This window comes from Papaver somniferum, chromosome 8 (assembly GCF_003573695.1).
Source record: "Papaver somniferum cultivar HN1 chromosome 8, ASM357369v1, whole genome shotgun sequence".
NCBI classification, from domain to species: Eukaryota; Viridiplantae; Streptophyta; class Magnoliopsida; order Ranunculales; family Papaveraceae; genus Papaver; species Papaver somniferum.
The window spans coordinates 122,091,073-122,112,736 of record NC_039365.1 but is presented as its reverse complement, the minus strand read 5'-3'; the positions used below and the strand labels follow the sequence as shown (position 1 = coordinate 122,112,736).

Sequence of the window (21,664 nt, the reverse complement as noted above, 5' to 3'; positions counted from 1 at the left end):
ACAAGAAACCCAAAAAAAATACGTACAGACAAGAAAGCCAGGACAAACATGTGCAGACAAGGAAAGCAAGACAAACACGTACAGACAAGAAAGCCAAGACAAACATGTGCAGACAAAGAAGAAGATTCTTCTACATGTGTGTAAAACACGTACCAAAAGTTTCAGCAAAAAGATAGGATCTAATGAACCCACACCCACACCCACACCCGAACCCGACCGACCGGACGGACGGCGGCGGCGTGCGTGCTTCTATGCGAAGCACCGCGCGTACGGGAAAGGAAACTTTTCCCTAGTCTAAGCCTTCCCTCCAAGCACAAAAGTCTAATGACCCAAGGGCCATGCCTTTATAGCCAATTATATGGTATTTATGTCTAAAACTCTTTAGATTTTAGTCAATGTGGGACTATTGTTTTATCTATTCAAAAGAAAAAACAATTAATGGGCAATAGGTCTAGGGATCAAAACATAGTCCATGGAAAAATTGGTAATTTTAAAGCGTTTTTTCTAACAATCCCCCACATGAATGATAAAACATATCAACGAAATACGAGAAAACATAATACATCAATATTAGGCTAAGGTGTCCCAGAGATTGAACCTTAACATAGTGAGAGGTTACCGGAACTGCTTGTTGTTTCGGTGAACACAATGTATTGAACCATCAACAGTGAGTGCAATTCAGAAATAACAACCACACTTTGATGTCTCAAAGAAAAAAAAAAAAAAAAGCTGCCAAGCTCTTGCCGTTGTGCCCGTTTTGGTCGTGGGCTAAATCCCGGACTTAATGAATGTCTCTAGAGAAAAAGCTCAAATTCTCATAGGAAGCGGCCCCACTTCCAACATCCACATAGGTGAATCCATTAAGAGTGTCCTGCCACACTCCGCTTTAAGCAAAGCCATGGAACTCATTAAGATCTTGACAGATCATCCTAAAACATGCAGGCATCACTATCATACGGTTACACCATAGGGAGGGACAAAAATAGTGCTTTCTCTCGACATCACCAAAAATTAGTTATCTCATTGAACCTTGATCTTGGAGCTCCGTTCACAAGGTTGAGTGTCCTTCATGGAGATTTATTCTATGAGCTTGAGTCCCATCCCCTTCGATGTGGATCTAACTACCTCTCTAGATAACCCTTTCGTCAAAGGATCTGCAATATTCTCTTTAGACCTTACAAAGTCTATAGAGATGATGCCAGTAGAGAGTAGTTGTTTCACTGTCTTGTGTCTTCTTCGAAGATGTATAGACTTTCCGTTGTATACACTATTCTTTGCGCATCCAATAGCAGCTTGACTGTCACAGTGGATTGCGATCGAAGACACAGGCTTGGGCCAGAGTGGAATTCCACCCAGGAAACCTCGTATCCATTCAGCTTCCTCTCCAGCTTTCTCCAAGGCTATAAACTCAGACTCCATGGTGGATCGGGCTATACATGTCTGTTTGGTAGACTTCCATGACACAGACGCACCACCAAGTGTGAAGATGTACCCACTAGTGGATTTGCACTCATCTGAGTCCGATATCCAGTTAGCATCACAATACCCTTCTAGCACAGCAGGATACTTCCCAAAACTTAAGCAATAGTTTGAAGTTCCTCTCAGGTACCGTAGAACTCTGTAGAGAGCATTCCAGTGATCCTGCCCAGGGTTGCAAGTGTACCTGCTTAATCTACTCACAGTATAGGCAATATCAGGTCTTGTACAGTTCATTAAATACATAAGACTGCCAATAACACGAGAATACTCAAGTTGATAAATACCCTCACCCTTGTTCTTTTTCAATTTGCAATTGGGATCATAAGGAGTAGTTGCAGGTTTAGCATTTTCATGATTAAATCTCTTAAGCACAGTTTCAACATAATGAGATTGACTAAGACTATATCCATCAGACATCTTTCTGATTTTCATCCCTAAGATTACATCAGCAGGGCCTAAGTTTTTCATGTCAAAGTTTTCGTTAAGCATGCTTTTAGTGGTATTAATACTATCAAGGTTACTACCTAATATGAGCATATCATCAACATATAGGCACACAATAACATGAGAATCATCCACAGATTTAATGTAAACACATTTATCAGATTCATTAACCTTGAAGCCATTAGATATCATTACATGATTAAATTTTTCATGCCACTGTTTAGGTGCTTGTTTTAAACCATACAAAGATTTTTTCAGTTTGCATACTTTATCTTCAAAACCTTTCACAACAAAACCTTCAGGTTGGTCCATATAAATTTCTTCATTCAATTCACCATATAAAAAAGCAGTTTTAACATCCATCTGATGTATATGCAAATCATAAATAGAAGCAATAGCAATCAGCATCCGGATAGAAGTGATTCTAGTGACCGGTGAATAGGTATCAAAGAAATCTAATCCTTCCTGTTGTCTGTACCCCTTAGCTACCAACCTAGCTTTGTGTTTTTCTATAGTTCCATCTGTTCTAAGTTTCCTTTTGAAGACCCACTTGCAACCTATGGTTTTACTACCAGGAGGTAAGTCTACAAGCTCCCAAGTTTCATTTTGTTGAATGGAATCCCACTCATTATTTGAAGCTTCTTCCCAGAAGGGAGATTCCGGAGAAGTCATAGCTTCCTTGTAGGTTTGGGTTCAGACTCTACCGTAAGAGTCACAAAAACTGGACCGAAACCTTTCTCGGTTCTGACCCTCTTACTTCTTCTAGGTTCGGTTTCAGCATCTAGAGACGGGGGTTGACTAGTCGAAGGAACATCTGAGAGATCATCGCGGACCCTTTTATGAGGTCCAGACCCTAAAGGGAAAATGTGTTCGAAAAACACTGCATCTCTGGATTCCATTATGGTGTTCTCACCAATTACCATGAACCTATAAGCACTAGTGTGCTCAGGATATCCTAGGAAAACACAATCTACAGTTTTAGGTCCTAGTTTGGTTTTCTTGGAACGAGGAGTGGCCACCTTGGCCAAACACCCCCACACTTTAAAGTATGCATAGGACGGTTGTCTTCCTTTCCATAACTCATATGGAGTTTTGTCGGATTTCTTAAATGGAACTCGGTTCAAGATATAGCAAGCAGAGAGAATTGCTTCCCCCACAGGTTCGAAGGTAGGCCTGAACTAGCTAACATAGCGTTCACCATATCTATGAGTGTTCGGTTTTTCCTTTCATCTACTCCATTCGACTCAGGTGAAGAAGGTGCAGTAGTTTCATGAATGATGCCATTAAGTTTGCAGAATTCTCCTATAGGTATCACATACTCACCGCCTCGGTCCGACCTAAGAGTTTTAATAGTAACACCTCTTTGGTTTTCTACTTCAAGTTTATATAATTTGAAAGCGTCTAAGGCTTCATCTTTACTTCTAAGAAGATAAACCTGACAGTATCTTGAGTGATCATCTATAAAAGTGATGTACCATTTTTTACCTCCTCTAGTTGGTGTTGATTTCAAATCTCCCAAATCTGAGTGGATTAGTTCTAGGGGAGTTGTATTCCGTTCAACCTTTTTGTTAAAGGGTTTTCTAGCATATTTAGATTCAACACAAATTTCACATTTATGACCTCTGTCAAAGTTTATTTTAGGAATGCAGCCTAATTTAGCAAGTCTTTCAATAGATTTGAAATTAACATGTCCTAGTATATCATGCCAAACATGTGAGGAGTCACAAACATAAGCAGAAGAAGATGCATTATCATTCAAGTTCAAAGAAAGTACACTAAGATTAATCATGTTATCAGTGACATATCCTTTTCCTACGAAATCACCACCTTTAGAGATTACAACCTTGTTAGACTCAGCTACAAATTTAAAACCTTTCCCAAGTAAGATGGTTTCTGAGATAAGATTCTTGCATATGTCCGGGACGTGATACACGTCATTCAATGCGAGAGTTTTTCCTGAAGTGAGTTTCAATTCAACCTTGCCTTTTCCCACCACTTTAGAGGTTGAAGAGTTTCCCATAAACAATTTCTCATCGTCTCCTACTTTGTTATAAGAGGAGAAAGCATTTCTGAATTTACAGACATGCCTAGTGGCTCCAGAATCAAGCCACCAGTCTCTCACATTGGTCACATTAGAGACAAGGTTGACTTCAGACACCATGCCAGTAAAATATCCAGAATCATCTACTACGTTTGCCTTATTTTTCTGTTTAGGATCATTTTTGGTCTTTTTAGGTGCCCTGCAATCTTTGGCCATATGACCAGTTTTCCCACAGTTATAGCAGTCGCCTTTGATGGTGTTTTTGGAGACACCACCCTTTGGCTTAAGATGGTTACCTTTGGAGTTACGTTGTTTGTTACGTTTACCATTTTTGCTGGATTCTCCGTGCCTTTTCTTTGACGCAGCATTATCGTCCAGGACATGAGCTTTGTTTGACATGTCTTTGCTCAGCATCAGGCTCTTGTCCTTGCAGCACAGAAGTTCCTCCACCTGGATCTTTTTCCCCAGCTCCACCATGGTGATTTCACGATTCTTGTGTCGCAGCCTCCTCTTGTACTCGTTCCATGAGGGTGGTAGCTTTTCAATCACTGCAGATACTTGTAGAGATTCATCAATATGCATGCCTTCATCAAGAATTTCGTTGATGAGTAGCTGGAGTTCGACGAATTTTTCTACAACAGGCTTTTCATCAGTCATCTTATATTCCAGGAACCTAGCCACCAAGAACTTCTTGCTTCCAGCAGCTTCAGCAAGATATTTTTCTTCTAGGGCTTCACATAAATCAAAAGCAGTAAAATTCTCTTTTGCATTATAAAAGTCGTACAAGGAGTCATCCAGACAGTTAAGAATATGGTTTTTGCACATGTAATTTTTCCTAGTCCACCTATCCAGTCTATCTTCATAACCACGGTCATGAAGCCTTCTTGAGGGTCTTTCTAAGGCAACTTCATCTAGCCTTTGGTCTTTTAAGAAGAATAACATTTTGGACTGCCATCGTTTAAAGTCTTTGCCACTAAACTTTGGGGGTTTGTCTACAGTACTCTTTCCCATGTTGTTACAAAATATAGTAAAGAGGATATTGCCTTTAGATTGTTGGTGAAAGTACTAATAATGTAACTGTAACTGAGAAGAAGATACTTAGCTCAAAATAATGTTGCTGATGTTGCTGCACAGAGAATGTAGAGGCACGTAAACTACGCTGTCCTAAAGGCAATATCGCCTGCCACTCCTCTGAGATGCTACAGCAGTTGGCGAGTCACCTCCAGGATACAACTACAGTTAGTACCCCTCAATGTAGCATACAAAGAGGGTACCCTTAGATCTTGGCATAACTTAAAACAGTAGAAGAGATGTTTACAGAAAAACAGAAGGAGAGTAGAAGAGATGTTTCTCTGTGGTGTGTAAAATGAGCTCAAGACTCCTCCCTTATATAGTGTTTAAGACGTTACAAACGAGAGAAAAAATGCATGCAACCAAACCATGCGTATGACAGAAATACTGGTAATGTTGGGTTAAAAACAGTGTTGCTTTTGTCAGGCTTAGAGCAGTGTGTTGTCAAGAAGCCAAGCCAAACATGTACGGACAAGAAACCCAAAAAAAATACGTACAGACAAGAAAGCCAGGACAAACATGTGCAGACAAGGAAAGCAAGACAAACACGTACAGACAAGAAAGCCAAGACAAACATGTGCAGACAAAGAAGAAGATTCTTCTACATGTGTGTAAAACATGTACCAAAAGTGTCAGCAAAAAGATAGGATCTAATGAACCCACACCCACACCCACACCCGAACCGACCGACCGACCGGACGGACGGCGGCGGCGTGCGTGCTTCTGTGCGAAGCACCGCGTGTACGGGAAAGGCAACCTAGCCCTAGTCTAAGCCTTCCCTCCAAGCACAAAAGTCTAATGACCCAAGGGCCATGCCCTTATAGCCAATTCTATGGTATTTATGTCTAAAACTCTTTAGATTTTAGTCAATGTGGGACTATTGTTTTATCTATTCAAAAGAAAAAACAATTAATGGGCAATAGGTCTAGGGATCAAAACATAGCCCATGGAAAAATTGGTAATTTTAAAGCGTTTTTTCTAACAATCCCCCACATGAATGATAAAACATATCGACGAAATACGAGAAAACATAATACATCAATATTAGGCTAAGGAGTCCCAGAGATTGAACCTTAACATAGTGAGAGGTTACCGGAACTGCTTGTTGTTTCGGTGAACACAATGTATTGAACCGTCAACAGTGAGTGCAATTCAGAAATAACAACCACACTTTGATGTCTCAAAGAAAAAAAAAAAAAAAGCTGCCAAGCTCTTGCCGTTGTGCCCGTTTTGGCCGTGGGCTAAATCCCGGACTTAATGAATGTCTCTAGAGAAAAAGCTCAAATTCTCATAGGAAGCGGCCCCACTTCCAACATCCACATAGGTGAGTCCATTAAGAGTGTCCTGCCACACTCCGCTTTAAGCAAAGCCATGGAACTCATTAAGATCTTGACAGATCATCCTAAAACATGCAGGCATCACTATCATACGGTTACACCATAGGGAGGGACAAAGATAGTGCTTTCTCTCGACATCACCAAAAATTAGTTATCTCATTGAACCTTGATCTTGGAGCTCCGTTCACAAGGTTGAGTGTCCTTCATGGCGATTTATTCTATGAGATTGAGTCCCATCCCCTTCGATGTGGATCTAACTACCTCTCTAGATAACCCTTTCGTCAAAGGATCTGCAATATTCTCTTTAGACCTTACAAAGTCTATAGAGATGATGCCAGTAGAGAGTAGTTGTTTCACTGTCTTGTGTCTTCTTCGAAGATGTATAGACTTTCCGTTGTATACACTATTCTTTGCGCATCCAATAGCAGCTTGACTGTCACAGTGGATTGCGATCGAAGACACAGGCTTGGGCCAGAGTGGAATTCCACCCAGGAAACCTCGTATCCATTCAGCTTCCTCTCCAGCTTTCTCCAAGGCTATAAACTCAGACTCCATGGTGGATCGGGCTATACATGTCTGTTTGGTAGACTTCCATGACACGGACGCACCACCAAGTGTGAAGATGTACCCACTAGTGGATTTGCACTCATCTGAGTCTGATATCCAGTTAGCATCACAATACCCTTCTAGCACAGCAGGATACTTCCCAAAACTTAAGCAATAGTTTGAAGTTCCTCTCAGGCACCGTAGAACTCTGTAGAGAGCATTCAAGTGATCCTTCCCAGGGTTGCAAGTGTACCTGCTTAATCTACTCACAGTATAGGCAATATCAGGTCTTGTACAGTTCATTAAATACATAAGACTGCCAATAACACGAGAATACTCAAGTTGATAAATACCCTCACCCTTGTTCTTTTTCAATTTGCAATTGGGATCATAAGGAGTAGTTGCAGGTTTAGCATTTTCATGATTAAATCTCTTAAGCACAGTTTCAACATAATGAGATTGACTAAGACTATATCCATCAGACATCTTTCTGATTTTCATCCCTAAGATTACATCAGCAGGGCCTAAGTCTTTCATGTCAAAGTTTTCGTTAAACATGCTTTTAGTGGTATTAATACTATCAAGGTTACTACCTAATATGAGCATATCATCAACATATAGGCACACAATAACATGAGAATCATCCACAGATTTAATGTAAACACATTTATCAGATTCATTAACCTTGAAGCCATTAGATATCATTACATGATTAAATTTTTCATGCCACTATTTAGGTGCTTGTTTTAAACCATACAAAGATTTTTTCAGTTTGCATACTTTATCTTCAAAACCTTTCACAACAAAACCTTCAGGTTGGTCCATATAAATTTCTTCATTCAATTCACCATATAAAAAAGCAGTTTTAACATCCATCTGATGTATATGCAAATCATAAATAGAAGCAATAGCAATCAGCATCCGGATAGAAGTGATTCTAGTGACCGGTGAATAGGTATCAAAGAAATCTAATCCTTCCTGTTGTCTGTACCCCTTAGCTACCAACCTAGCTTTGTGTTTTTCTATAGTTCCATCTGTTCTAAGTTTTCTTTTGAAGACCCACTTGCAACCTATGGTTTTACTACCAGGAGGTAAGTCTACAAGCTCCCAAGTTTCATTTTGTTGAATGGAATCCCACTCATTATTTGAAGCTTCTTCCCAGAAGGGAGCTTCCGGAGAAGTCATAGCTTCCTTATAGGTTTGGGGTTCAGACACTACCGTAAGAGTCACAAAATCTGGACCGAAACCTTTCTCGGTTCTGACCCTCTTACTTCTTCTAGGTTCGGTTTCAGCATCTAGAGACGGGGGTTGACTAGTCGAAGGAACATCTGAGAGATCATCGCGGACCCTTTTATGAGGTCCAGACCCTAAAGGGAAAATGTGTTCGAAAAACACTGCATCTCTGGATTCCATTATGGTGTTCTCACCAATTACCATGAACCTATAAGCACTAGTGTGCTCAGGATATCCTAGGAAAACACAATCTACAGTTTTAGGTCCTATTTTGGTTTTCTTGGAACGAGGAGTGGCCACCTTGGCCAAACACCCCCACACTTTAAAGTATGCATATGACGGTTGTCTTCCTTTCCATAACTCATATGGAGTTTTGTCGGATTTCTTAAATGAAACTCGGTTCAAGATATAGCAAGCAGAGAGAATTGCTTCCCCCCACAAATTCGAAGGTAGCCCTGAACTAGCTAACATAGCGTTCACCATATCTATGAGTGTTCGGTTTTTCCTTTCAGCTACTCCATTCGACTCAGGTGAATAAGGTGCAGTAGTTTCATGAATGATGCCATTAAGTTTGCAGAATTCTCCTATAGGTATCACATACTCACCGCCTCGGTCCGACCTAAGAGTTTTAATAGTAACACCTCTTTGGTTTTCTACTTCAAGTTTATATAATTTGAAAGCGTCTAGGGCTTCATCTTTACTTCTAAGAAGATAAACCTGACAGTATCTTGAGTGATCATCTATAAAAGTGATGTACCATTTTTCCCACCTCTAGTTGGTGTTGATTTCAAATCTCCCAAATCGGAGTGGATTAGTTCTAGGGGAGTTGTACTACGTTCAACCTTTTTGTTAAAGGGTTTTCTAGCATATTTAGATTCAACACAAATTTCACATTTATGACCTCTGTCAAAGTTTATTTTAGGAATGCAGCCTAATTTAGCAAGTCTTTCAATAGATTTGAAATTAACATGTCCTAGTCTATCATGCCAAACATGTGAGGAGTCACAAACATAAGCAGAAGAAGATGCATTATCATTCAAGTTCAAAGAAAGTACACTAAGCTTAATCATGTTATCAGTGACATATCCTTTTCCTACGAAGTCACCACCTTTAGAGATTACAACTTTGTTAGACTCAGCTACAAATTTAAAACCTTTTCCAAGTAAGATGGTTTCTGAGATAAGATTCTTGCATATGTCCGGGACGTGATACACACCCACACCCACACCCACACCCGAACCCGAGCCCGACCCGACCCGACCCGACCGACCGACCGGACGGACGGTGGCGGCGGCGTGCGTGCTTCTGTGCGAAGCACCGCGCGTACGGGAAAGGCAACCTTGCCCTAGTCTAAGCCTCCCCCCCAAGCACAAAAGTCTAATGACCCAAGGGCCATGCCCTTATAGCCAACTCTATGGTATTTATGTCTAAAACTCTTTAGATTTTAGTCAATGTGGGACTATTGTTTTATCTATTCAAAAGAAAAAACAATTAATGGGTAATAGGTCTAGGGATCAAAACATAGTCCATGGAAAAATTGGTAATTTTAAAGCGTTTTTTCTAACAATCCCCCACATGAATGATAAAACATATCGACGAAATACGAGAAAACATAATACATCAATATTAGGCTAAGGTGTCCCAGAGATTGAACCTTAACATAGTGAGAGGTTACCGGAACTGCTTGTTGTTTCGGTGAACACAATGTCTTGAACCGTCAACAGTGAGTGCAATTCAGAAATAACAACCACACTTTGATGTCTCAAAGAAAAAGAAAGCTGCCAAGCTCTTGCCGTTGTTCCCGTTTTGGCCGTGGGCTAAATCCCGGACTTAATGAATGTCTCTAGAGAAAAAGCTCAAATTCTCATAGGAAGCGGCCCCACTTCCAACATCCACATAGGTGAGTCCATTAAGAGTGTCCTGCCACACTCCGCTTTAAGCAAAGCCATGGAACTCATTAAGATCTTGACAGATCATCCTAAAACATGCAGGCATCACTATCATACGGTTACACCATAGGGAGGGACAAAGATAGTGCTTTCTCTCGACATCACCAAAAATTAGTTATCTCATTGAACCCTGATCTTGGAGCTCCGTTCACAAGGTTGAGTGTCCTTCATGGCGATTTATTCTATGAGCTTGAGTCCCATCCCTTCGATGTGGATCTAACTACCTCTCTAGATAACCCTTTCGTCAAAGGATCTGCAATATTCTCTTTAGACCTTACAAAGTCTATAGAGATGATGCCAGTAGAGAGTAGTTGTTTCACTGTCTTGTGTCTTCTTCGAAGATGTATAGACTTTCCGTTGTATACACTATTCTTTGCGCATCCAATAGCAGCTTGACTGTCACAGTGGATTGCGATCGAAGACACAGGCTTGGGCCAGAGTGGAATTCCACCCAGGAAACCTCGTATCCATTCAGCTTCCTCTCCAGCTTTCTCCAAGGCTATAAACTCAGACTCCATGGTGGATCGGGCTATACATGTCTGTTTGGTAGACTTCCATGACACAGACGCACCACCAAGTGTGAAGATGTACCCACTAGTGGATTTGCACTCATCTGAGTCTGATATCCAGTTAGCATCACAATACCCTTCTAGCACAGCAGGATACTTCCCAAAACTTAGGCAATAGTTTGAAGTTCCTCTCAGGTACCGTAGAACTCTGTAGAGAGCATTCCAGTGATCCTGCCCAGGGTTGCAAGTGTACCTGCTTAATCTACTCACAATATAGGCAATATCAGGTCTTGTACAGTTCATTAAATACATAAGACTGCCAATAACACGAGAATACTCAAGTTGATAAATACCCTCACCCTTGTTCTTTTTCAATTTGCAATTGGGATCATAAGGAGTAGTTGCAGGTTTAGCATTTTCATGATTAAATCTCTTAAGCACAGTTTCAACATAATGAGATTTACTAAGACTATATCCATCAGACATCTTTCTGATTTTCATCCCTAAGATTACATCAGCAGGGCCAAAGTCTTTCATGTCAAAGTTTTCGTTAAGCATGCTTTTAGTGGTATTGATACTTTCAAGGTTACTACCTAATATGAGCATATCATCAACATATAGGCACACAATAACATGAGAATCATCCACAGATTTAACGTAAACACATTTATCAGATTCATTAACCTTGAAGCCATTAGATATCATTACATGATTAAATTTTGCATGCCACTGTTTAGGTGCTTGTTTTAAACCATACAAAGATTTTTTCAGTTTGCATACTTTATCTTCAAAACCTTTCACAACAAAACCTTCCGGTTGGTCCATATAAATTTCTTCATTCAATTCACCATATAAAAAAGCATTTTTAACATCCATCTGATGTATATGCAAATCATAAATAGAAGCAATAGCAATCAGCATCCGGATAGAAGTGATTCTAGTGACCGGTGAATAGGTATCAAAGAAATCTAATCCTTCCTGTTGTCTGTACCCCTTAGCTACCAACCTAGCTTTGTGTTTTTCTATAGTTCCATCTGTTCTAAGTTTCCTTTTGAAGACCCACTTGCAACCTATGGTTTTACTACCAGGAGGTAAGTCTACAAGCTCCCAAGTTTCATTTTGTTGAATGGAATCCCACTCATTATTTGAAGCTTCTTCCCAGAAGGGAGCTTCCGGAGAAGTCATAGCTTCCTTGTAGGTTTGGGTTCAGACTCTACCGTAAGAGTCACAAAAACTGGACCGAAACCTTTCTCGGTTCTGACCCTCTTACTTCTTCTAGGTTCGGTTTCAGCATCTAGAGACGGGGGTTGACTAGTCGAAGGAACATCTGAGAGATCATCGCGGACCCTTTTATGAGGTCCAGACCCTAAAGGGAAAATGTGTTCGAAAAACACTGCATCTCTGGATTCCATTATGGTGTTCTCACCAATTACCATGAACCTATAAGCACTAGTGTGCTCAGGATATCCTAGGAAAACACAATCTACAGTTTTAGGTCCTAGTTTGGTTTTCTTGGAACGAGGAGTGGCCACCTTGGCCAAACACCCCCACACTTTAAAGTATGCATAGGACGGTTGTCTTTCTTTCCATAACTCATATGGAGTTTTGTCGGATTTCTTAAATGGAACTCGGTTCAAGATATAACAAGCAGAGAGAATTGCTTCCCCCCACAGGTTCGAAGGTAGGCCTGAACTAGCTAACATAGCGTTCACCATATCTATGAGTGTTCGGTTTTTCCTTTCATCTACTCCATTCGACTCAGGTGAAGAAGGTGCAGTAGTTTCATGAATGATGCCATTAAGTTTGCAGAATTCTCCTATAGGTATCACATACTCACCGCCTCGGTCCGACCTAAGAGTTTTAATAGTAACACCTCTTTGGTTTTCTACTTCAAGTTTATATAATTTGAAAGCGTCTAAGGCTTCATCTTTACTTCTAAGAAGATAAACCTGACAGTATCTTGAGTGATCATCTATAAAAGTGATGTACCATTTTTTACCTCCTCTAGTTGGTGTTGATTTCAAATCTCCCAAATCTGAGTGGATTAGTTCTAGGGGAGTTGTATTCCGTTCAACCTTTTTGTTAAAGGGTTTTCTAGCATATTTAGATTCAACACAAATTTCACATTTATGACCTCTGTCAAAGTTTATTTTAGGAATGCAGCCTAATTTAGCAAGTCTTTCAATAGATTTGAAATTAACATGTCCTAGTATATCATGCCAAACATGTGAGGAGTCACAAACATAAGCAGAAGAAGATGCATTATCATTCAAGTTCAAAGAAAGTACACTAAGCTTAATCATGTTATCAGTGACATATCCTTTTCCTACGAAATCACCACCTTTAGAGATTACAACCTTGTTAGACTCAGCTACAAATTTAAAACCTTTCACAAGTAAGATGGTTTCTGAGATAAGATTCTTGCATATGTCCGGGACGTGATACACGTCATTCAATGCGAGAGTTTTTCCTGAAGTGAGTTTCAATTCAACCTTGCCTTTTCCCACCACTTTAGAGGTTGAAGAGTTTCCCATAAACAATTTCTCATCGTCTCCTACTTTGTTATAGGAGGAGAAAGCATTTCTGAATTTACAGACATGCCTAGTGGCTCCAGAATCAAGCCACCAGTCTCTCACATTGGTCACATTAGAGACAAGGTTTACTTCAGACACCATGCTAGTAAAATATCCAGAATCATCTACTATGTTTGCCTTATTTTTCTGTTTAGGATCATTTTTGGTCTTTTTAGGTGCCCTGCAATCTTTGGCCATATGACCAGTTTTCCCACAATTATAGCAATCGCCTTTGATGGTGTTTTTGGAGACACCACCCTTTGGCTTAAGATGGTTACCTTTGGAGTTACGTTGTTTGTTACGTTTACCATTTTTGCTGGATTCTCCGTGCCTTTTCTTTGACGCAGCATTATCGTCCAGGACATGAGCTTTGTTTGACATGTCTTTGCTCAGCATCAGGCTCTTGTCCTTGCAGCACAGAAGTTCCTCCACCTGGATCTTTTTCCCCAGCTCCACCATGGTGATTTCACGATTCTTGTGTCGCAGCCTCCTCTTGTACTCGTTCCATGAGGGTGGTAGCTTTTCAATCACTGCAGATACTTGTAGAGATTCATCAATATGCATGCCTTCATCAAGAATTTCGTTGATGAGTAGCTGGAGTTCGACGAATTTTTCTACAACAGGCTTTTCATCAGTCATCTTATATTCCAGGAACCTAGCCACCAAGAACTTCTTGCTTCCAGCAGCTTCAACAAGATATTTTTCTTCTAGGGCTTCCCATAAATCAAAAGCAGTAAAATTCTCTTTTGCATTATAAAAGTCGTACAAGGAGTCAACCAGACAGTTAAGAATATGGTTTTTGCACATGTAATTTTTCCTAGTCCACCTATCCAGTCTATCTTCATAACCACGGTCATGAAGCCTTCTTGAGGGTCTTTCTAAGGAAACTTCATCTAGCCTTTGGTCTTTTAAGAAGAATAACATTTTGGACTGCCATCGTTTAAAGTCTTTGCCACTAAACTTTGGGGGTTTGTCTACAGTACTCTTTCCCATGTTGTTACAAAATATAGTAAAGAGGATATTGCCTTTAGATTGTTGGTGAAAGTACTAATAATGTAACTGTAACTGAGAAGAAGATACTTAGCTCAAAATAATGTTGCTGATGTTGCTGCACAGAGAATGTAGAGGCACGTAAACTACGCTGTCCTAAAGGCAATATCGCCTGCCACTCCTCTGAGATGCTACAACAGTTGGCGAGTCACCTCCAGGATACAACTACAGTTAGTACCCCTCAATGTAGCATACAAAGAGGGTACCCTTAGAGCTTGGCATAACTTAAAACAGTAGAAGAGATGTTTACAGAAAAACAGAAGGAGAGTAGAAGAGATGTTTCTCTGTGGTGTGTAAAATGAGCTCAAGACTCCTCCCTTATATAGTGTTTAAGACGTTACAAACGAGAGAAAAAATGCATGCAACCAAACCATGCGTATGACAGAAATACTGGTAATGTTGGGTTAAAAACAGTGTTGCTTTTGTCAGGCTTAGAGCAGTGTGTTGTCAAGAAGCCAAGCCAAACATGTACGGACAAGAAACCCAAAAAAAATACGTACAGACAAGAAAGCCAGGACAAACATGTGCAGACAAGGAAAGCAAGACAAACACGTACAGACAAGAAAGCCAAGACAAACATGTGCAGACAAAGAAGAAGATTCTTCTACATGTGTGTAAAACATGTACCAAAAGTTTCAGCAAAAAGATAGGATCTAATGAACCCACACCCACACCCACACCCACACCCGAACCGACCGGACGGACGGCGGCGGCGTGCGTGCTTCTGTGCGAAGCACCGCGCGTACGGGAAAGGCAACCTAGCCCTAGTCTAAGCCTTCCCTCCAAGCACAAAAGTCTAATGACCCAAGGGCCATGCCCTTATAGCCAATTCTATGGTATTTATGTCTAAAACTCTTTAGATTTTAGTCAATGTGGGACTATTGTTTTACCTATTCAAAAGAAAAAACAATTAATGGGAAATAGGTCTAGGGATCAAAACATAGCCCATGGAAAAATTGGTAATTTTAAAGCGTTTTTTTCTAACAATATATGTACTTCAACTTAATAGATCCAAATTTTCTAGTTTGGTTCATTGAGATGAATGGTCTGATTGCTAATGATGGCCTTGTTTGGCAAAATTTATGATTATCTATTTATGATTATAGATAATCAAAAATAGATAAATGATTTTAGTATAATCATTTTTATAATAAATTTTCACAAACACCTTTATCAAATAATTGATTATCTTTAAAAAATGCTCCCTAAAAGTAGTGGAAAAAATAATGATCTAGAACTTTTTCTAAGTTCCCTAGTGTTTTTTTAACCCTCTCTTGATAGTTTATAGAAAATAAGAGGAATAAACACAACTCAATTTTATTAAGAAAAAATAATTGATTATAATAATTTTTAAACAAATTTTTTCTGTCTATGGAAATAATGGATTTTTTCAATTATGATTAAAATAAGCAATTATTATAATGGTTACCAAACGCATATAAAATCCATTATAATCTGCATAATGGATCATGGGATGATATAAATATTATTCAATTCTCTATTATTGTTTACCCAATTTATTATATAAGACAGTTTTGTAGTTCTACCCAGTTTATTTTTCTAGATGGCAACGGGAATAATACATGTTTATTTTCTCATGCCATACTGGAGTCTGGACAACTTATTTTATGAAAAAATGATTTAGAATTAATATGTCGTGTTTCTCCTGGATGTGAAAAAAACTGGTGTATTTTACTTTTATGTCAATCTAATAAATGTGTAAAATTACATCCTCATCTGGAAATATTTAACAATCAAAAAAATATTTCATTCATGAACGTCTTTGGCGAAGCTCTGCAAATGAGTGTATCTCTCATCTGCGAAAAGAAAAATCCAAATAAGTTAGTACGGCCACATACTATTAGAGCCTGTTTGGTATAGTTTTCAAAAACAGTTTTCTGTTTTTAAAAACAGAGAAAACAAAAAACTGGAGAAAACGCGTTTGGTAGGGACATTTTCAGAAAATGTTTTCTATCTGTTTTCTGTTTCTGAAAACAAAAAAATGAAAACAACAAATTATTGTTTTCTGTGTTTTCTTTTTTTTTTTCTTGGTTCTTTTTTTCTATTCAAAACAAAGTAAGAGATCGGGGGAATGACTGTAAGTGAGTCATGGATAATATCACTATCTCTTAGACGAATCTTTACATTTGATACGATTTAGTTGATTTTTCTTGTTTCAAAAAACAGTTTACCAAACAATTTTTAGAAAATGAAAACAAGGAAAAAAGAGTATGTTTTTAAAACAGCGGAAAACTATTTTTGGAAACTGTTTTTGAAAACTGTACGAAACATGCTCTTAGTATTAGAACGAATTCATTTTATACGATCATCTTAATTTGTACCCCGTTTATTATATACGACACTTTTGAAATTTTACCCAGTTTATTGGGTGGTATCAAATACAAAGGGAAACTGCGAAATTTTTTTGGTTCTCATCCAAAATAAGAAAATCAGTGAAGAAGCAGATACCTTTCTCGTCATTGTACTCAAATGCATAGGAGGTTATTGTCCCAGTAGTTAAGCCGGAGCTCCTTCCAACCTTCACCACTTGCTTCCCAATTTGACTGTTAACTGGAGATTGTAAGAGATATAAAAGCTCAAGAGATATATCGGCACAAGTCACAGCAGTTGCTTGCACGGCTTATTACTATTGCACCCAATGTTCCATATGCCTCATTACTAATTGGATAATTTCACAAGAAGTCAAGAACAATAAATAAATTTGAAAGATATACAGTCCAAAAGAGTAAACAAGAAAGTAACTTAATACATCACCTTAGAAGATTACTTTGAAATATGGGATTTAAGAAATGCCCAACCCTAGACCAATGCTCAATCGTAAAGGTCAAAATATGCGAATGCGATAAATTAACACTGACCGATTGTAATGTTCAGAGTACTTGACAATCAAATCTTATTTAACTTGGTCCTGATGTTGCCTCAGCATTGTACTTACAACCAAAAAATAATTAAGTAACAAGGAAGATATGGTAGACAAATATTTCAATGGAAGTTGTACTCGCTAACTCTTTTGGCTGTGTTGATAGCATCAGTTTTTGTTGTGGATGTAAATGAGAAAGAAGTGACACCAAGACAAAAGTCAACGAAGGACAGAAAAATTAACCAAAACAAGAAGAAGAAGCAAATGATAAGGTGCGGCATCTTACATCATCCACATTATTCATGCATCCATATAGACGTGATACCAACTTTGCATTTTTAAAGTCCTATAACACATAGTGGAGGCGTTTTAGGTAACCTAAATGGCACTTGTGTTTATGTTTTGGTTTTATAGAGACCAATACATATTCATCTCACAGAGTATTTACATACCTCAATCTCCAATCCAGTTAGTACAATTTAGTGGATGTAGGAAACCCTGCAAACAATTTTGAAAAATGTCAACAAAAAAAAATCTAGAAAACTAAAGAAGGCCACAACTAGATCATCAACTGAATTTATTTTATGAATTAATCTGATCATAAATTAACTCAAAGAACTGGCCGTTAAACAGTAATAATGGTGTCTACTGAGAGCCCTCATCAAACAATAAGCTTAAAATAAAATAAACAACTAACAAAAGTAAGAATTAGTGGGAAGTCTTGCAATAAGAATGGAATGGCTATTCATTTTCATATAAGTGGTCATGGGTAAATAAGGGCGGAAAAATCATAAAAGAAATAATTCGTACCTTTCTAAGCAAGGAGTCATAGCTTGGGAACCACATAATCATGATAGGCATGAAGTTCATTTTCACAAATGGCCCTCCACTAGATGGAAAATGTGTTGTTATCCTTCATGTTCAGAATGAGAAAGGAAAATATTAGCTCCAAGAGCAATGCAATCAAATCTCCGGTGTAAACCAACAAAACAAATCATAACAAAAAAGCCTACATATTTATATCCCCTAATGAAGGAGCTTCGGAGATGGTTATGTTATTAACTTTACCTATATGATATAATCGCAAATAATGGTTATTAAAGCATACTCATTGCAAATAATGATTCTTAAAGTTCAATGAATTCGGGAGATTACGAGCACATAGTTTTCATCGGCTGACTCATCAGTTTCCATACTGCCTTAGACCATCGCGGGTGACCTTCTACATACTCAGCAACACCATGTACACCACCACGTGCTCCAGATCCTTCAATACTTCTGGCTTTGGATGTTTCGCTCTCTCTTCTTCAGCAATTCGTCTCCGAGGGGGGCCTAAGTGACTGTTGAAGATAACAAAACCATATGAAATTACGGATGGAACTAGAGTAACAACGTAACTATGGATTCACTATTTAGTGCATACATGATGCCAGACAAATAGGATTTCTTCACCTGAACATAACTGATGCCTCACCCCTGTCCTTGGTTTTCTCCTCAAACTCTTGTTTAAAGAAAGAAACTGTAGTTAATACAAATAAAGTGTTAACAAAAACATGCGGAAGAATTGATAGAGTGACCGAGTATCAAATTTTACAAAAAAAAAAAAAAAAGAATCTAGATAATCTATGACATATATAATCTGTTTGACTGCCCGCTCCTCAAACTTCCAAATCAGAACATGGTAGATCAAACTTTGTAACCTACACGGCTTCTATTACTACTACAGTAGTCCTCTTTTGACACATATGGATCCCTATGGATCCATATTATACTTAATCAAAAATTTCTAAAAAGAGAGAAATGACAATGGAAAGAGATATCTTGTTCTTCCAAATGTGCCTGGAAAGAGAGAGATGAAAATGGAAATATGTTAAGCTACATCTATCCCGGAAAGATGATGACAGATGAGCGTAAAACTTAAGGGATCAACAGACTGGTACTGTGTACAGACCCGCATGAATGACTGAACAAAGTTACTCTTAATATGGAAGACAAAGTATATGCAAACATAACAGTTTTGGACTGATGAGTACATGATTTTACCAAATGAAATCTAAAGACAAGCATCCATAAAATTCATAAACTTAAGAAGTGCATGCATCCATAATCAGCACGTGAAGATTCGCATGCTACTTATAGATAGACTATCTTAATTTCTCTTGTCAATGTACTAGGAGAGCCTTCATCTCTCACATTGTAGTGATACCTAAGAAAAGAACAGAGCTACTACCTATTTCTATTCCTTTTTGAATTGAACTTAATCCAAAGAAGCATATGAGACATACCTTTATGAGCACTACCTTTATTTCATTGATCGATGAGCATTATATACACTAATCCATTGAATCTAAAACATCTGTTAAAGCTCATTTTAGGGTAATTCATGAGCCGGTAACTGTTGTTTCTTTTTGTGACTTTTTTCGAACACCTTGTAGACGTAAAACTGGTGATGGATCAATCAGTTTTGGGTTATTTTGTTTTTGGTATTCAGGTTTTGTCCAGCTTTTGAGTTTGGTCTAACATTTGTCCAGCTTGGTGTTTGGTACCTGAAATAGACGTTGACTTGCATTGACTATGTCAAACATAACTTCTGTTTGTTAATTACTAAAAAAATTAAATAAATCTAACACCGTTTAGATGCCGTTATCATCCTCTTAATCTGTTTTCTATATATATAAAAGAAAAGGATTCACGAACCAGAAGCATGAGATAAAAAGGAAGAACAAAATGTGAGAGAATTTTTTCATCCTCTTCCATGTTCAGATTCAACTAATCAACTTGATTATTCAAGAGAGTATTATTAATAGTTAATGGTACAATATCAACAGATGGGGTATTGGTATGTATCCGAGGCACCAAAACAGATGGGATTATTTGATGTAAACAGAAATTGGTCGCGGATAGGAGGTGGTGCTAATTTAAATCACAAAGATGCATGGTGAATTAAGCAGATGAGTTTGATGTTAATGCAAGGTTCAGAACAACATCAATTGGAAGAGCGGTTACAAGGGTGTTTATAGTAGGAAGCTAGGGTTCGTCTGTCGTCTAAAATTGGGTGTTTACAGTCGTGGTTCTCCTGATTACCTTGGTGGGGTAGAGCTTAAACGTGAATTAGAGATGAGATTAAACATCCATTCATGGGTGATATCCATTGTGGTACAACAATCATGGAAATTCAAATTGGGGGTTTTGTGTGTGATCCAAAATCGAATGCAAATGGAACTGTGCTATGAGAAAGAGCAGATTTGATTGATGGATTAACGGCAGCAAAAATGAAATTTGTGTTGGTGGTGTTGCGGAGATAGTGATAGGTGGAATCAAGAAGGGAACTGCCAAATTTTTAGGGTTCTTCAATTCCAATTTGGGGAAGAACATCATACAACAGATTTCTTTAATCTTAGCCCTTCATTTTTTGGACGGACAAAAATAGTCCACCTGTAAACTGTGTTAAGGACTTACTTGGTCATTGTTAATAAAGTCAAATATACTTTTGTAATTAGATATGTAGTTAACAGAAAGTAAGTACACGTCATCATTTGACATGGTCAATGTGGGTCAACGTTTGTTTCAGATACCAAACGCCAAGCTGGACAAATGTTAGACCAAACTCAAAAGCTGGACAAAACTTGAGTACCAAAAACAAAATAACCCATCAGTTTTTCTGTTTGTTTGCTTCATATATAGCTCTCCCTATGATCCTTTGGCCTGCAAATTAGATGTATAAACAAACCCAATAATCCTAATTACTCCCAACCTCTAGACACTCCTTAATCTACCAATAGCAAAACGTGACGGACAGACTCACAAACTTAAGGGTCGTAGTCCAATGAATGAGAACTGAAAGAAATATATGATGAAGAAAGGGAGAAATCAGTGTTTTTTTTTTCCGGTACTGTGAAACCTATACGACCTAACCTAACTCAGGTACTGTGAAACCTATATGACCTAACCTAACCAGAGCACTGTACTTGACTGACCAGAGAGGGTATATTTGGTAAGAACGGGAACTGTTAACTCAACGGGTCAACTGAGTCTTGACTCGCACATGGTTCTGAGCTTTTTAAAGAGTTGAACTATCTCTGCACATTTCTCCAGAATAGTGAATATTCACGAGGTTCGCTCTTATAAATATGAGGCGTGCATGAGTGATAAAGTGACATTACATGAGAGAAAATACACAGCAAAAATACGGAAACGAGCTCCATAATAGATTTGTTTTTGGAGTACTTCATTATCGAAAGAAAAAATTGGAGTTTGTATTCATTACTTGGTATGAAAAGGATGCCCTACAGATACCAAAGACAAGACACTAAGAGCAGTTCCCATGGCAATCGCCAAACTCAAAAATTTATTCAGCCACGTGGATGGCCAAACTGAATTCTCCACTATGGAAAACAAGGCAAAATTAATAAATTTGATATTTTAAGATCCCACGAGTGATTTTACTAATATAAACTAATAAGAGTTGGGTCCCACTAATGATTTTATTTATATAAATTAATAAGAGTTGGGCCCCATAAAATATTTAACTAATAAAATTAATAATAAAAA

The 21,664-nt window shown here is 38.4% G+C and overlaps 1 long non-coding RNA gene across 1 annotated transcript; it reads right to left on the bottom strand.

Moving 5' to 3' along the window:
- Positions 1–15,929: 15,929 nt before the first annotated feature.
- LOC113302384 lies at positions 15,930–18,691 on the bottom strand. The gene is made up of 6 exons (XR_003336829.1): positions 18,566–18,691; positions 18,269–18,453; positions 17,924–18,026; positions 17,566–17,611; positions 16,702–16,803; positions 15,930–16,049 (listed from the first exon to the last, which is right to left on the bottom strand). It is a non-coding gene; the product is annotated as an uncharacterized LOC113302384 (long non-coding RNA).
- Positions 18,692–21,664: the final 2,973 nt, after the last annotated feature.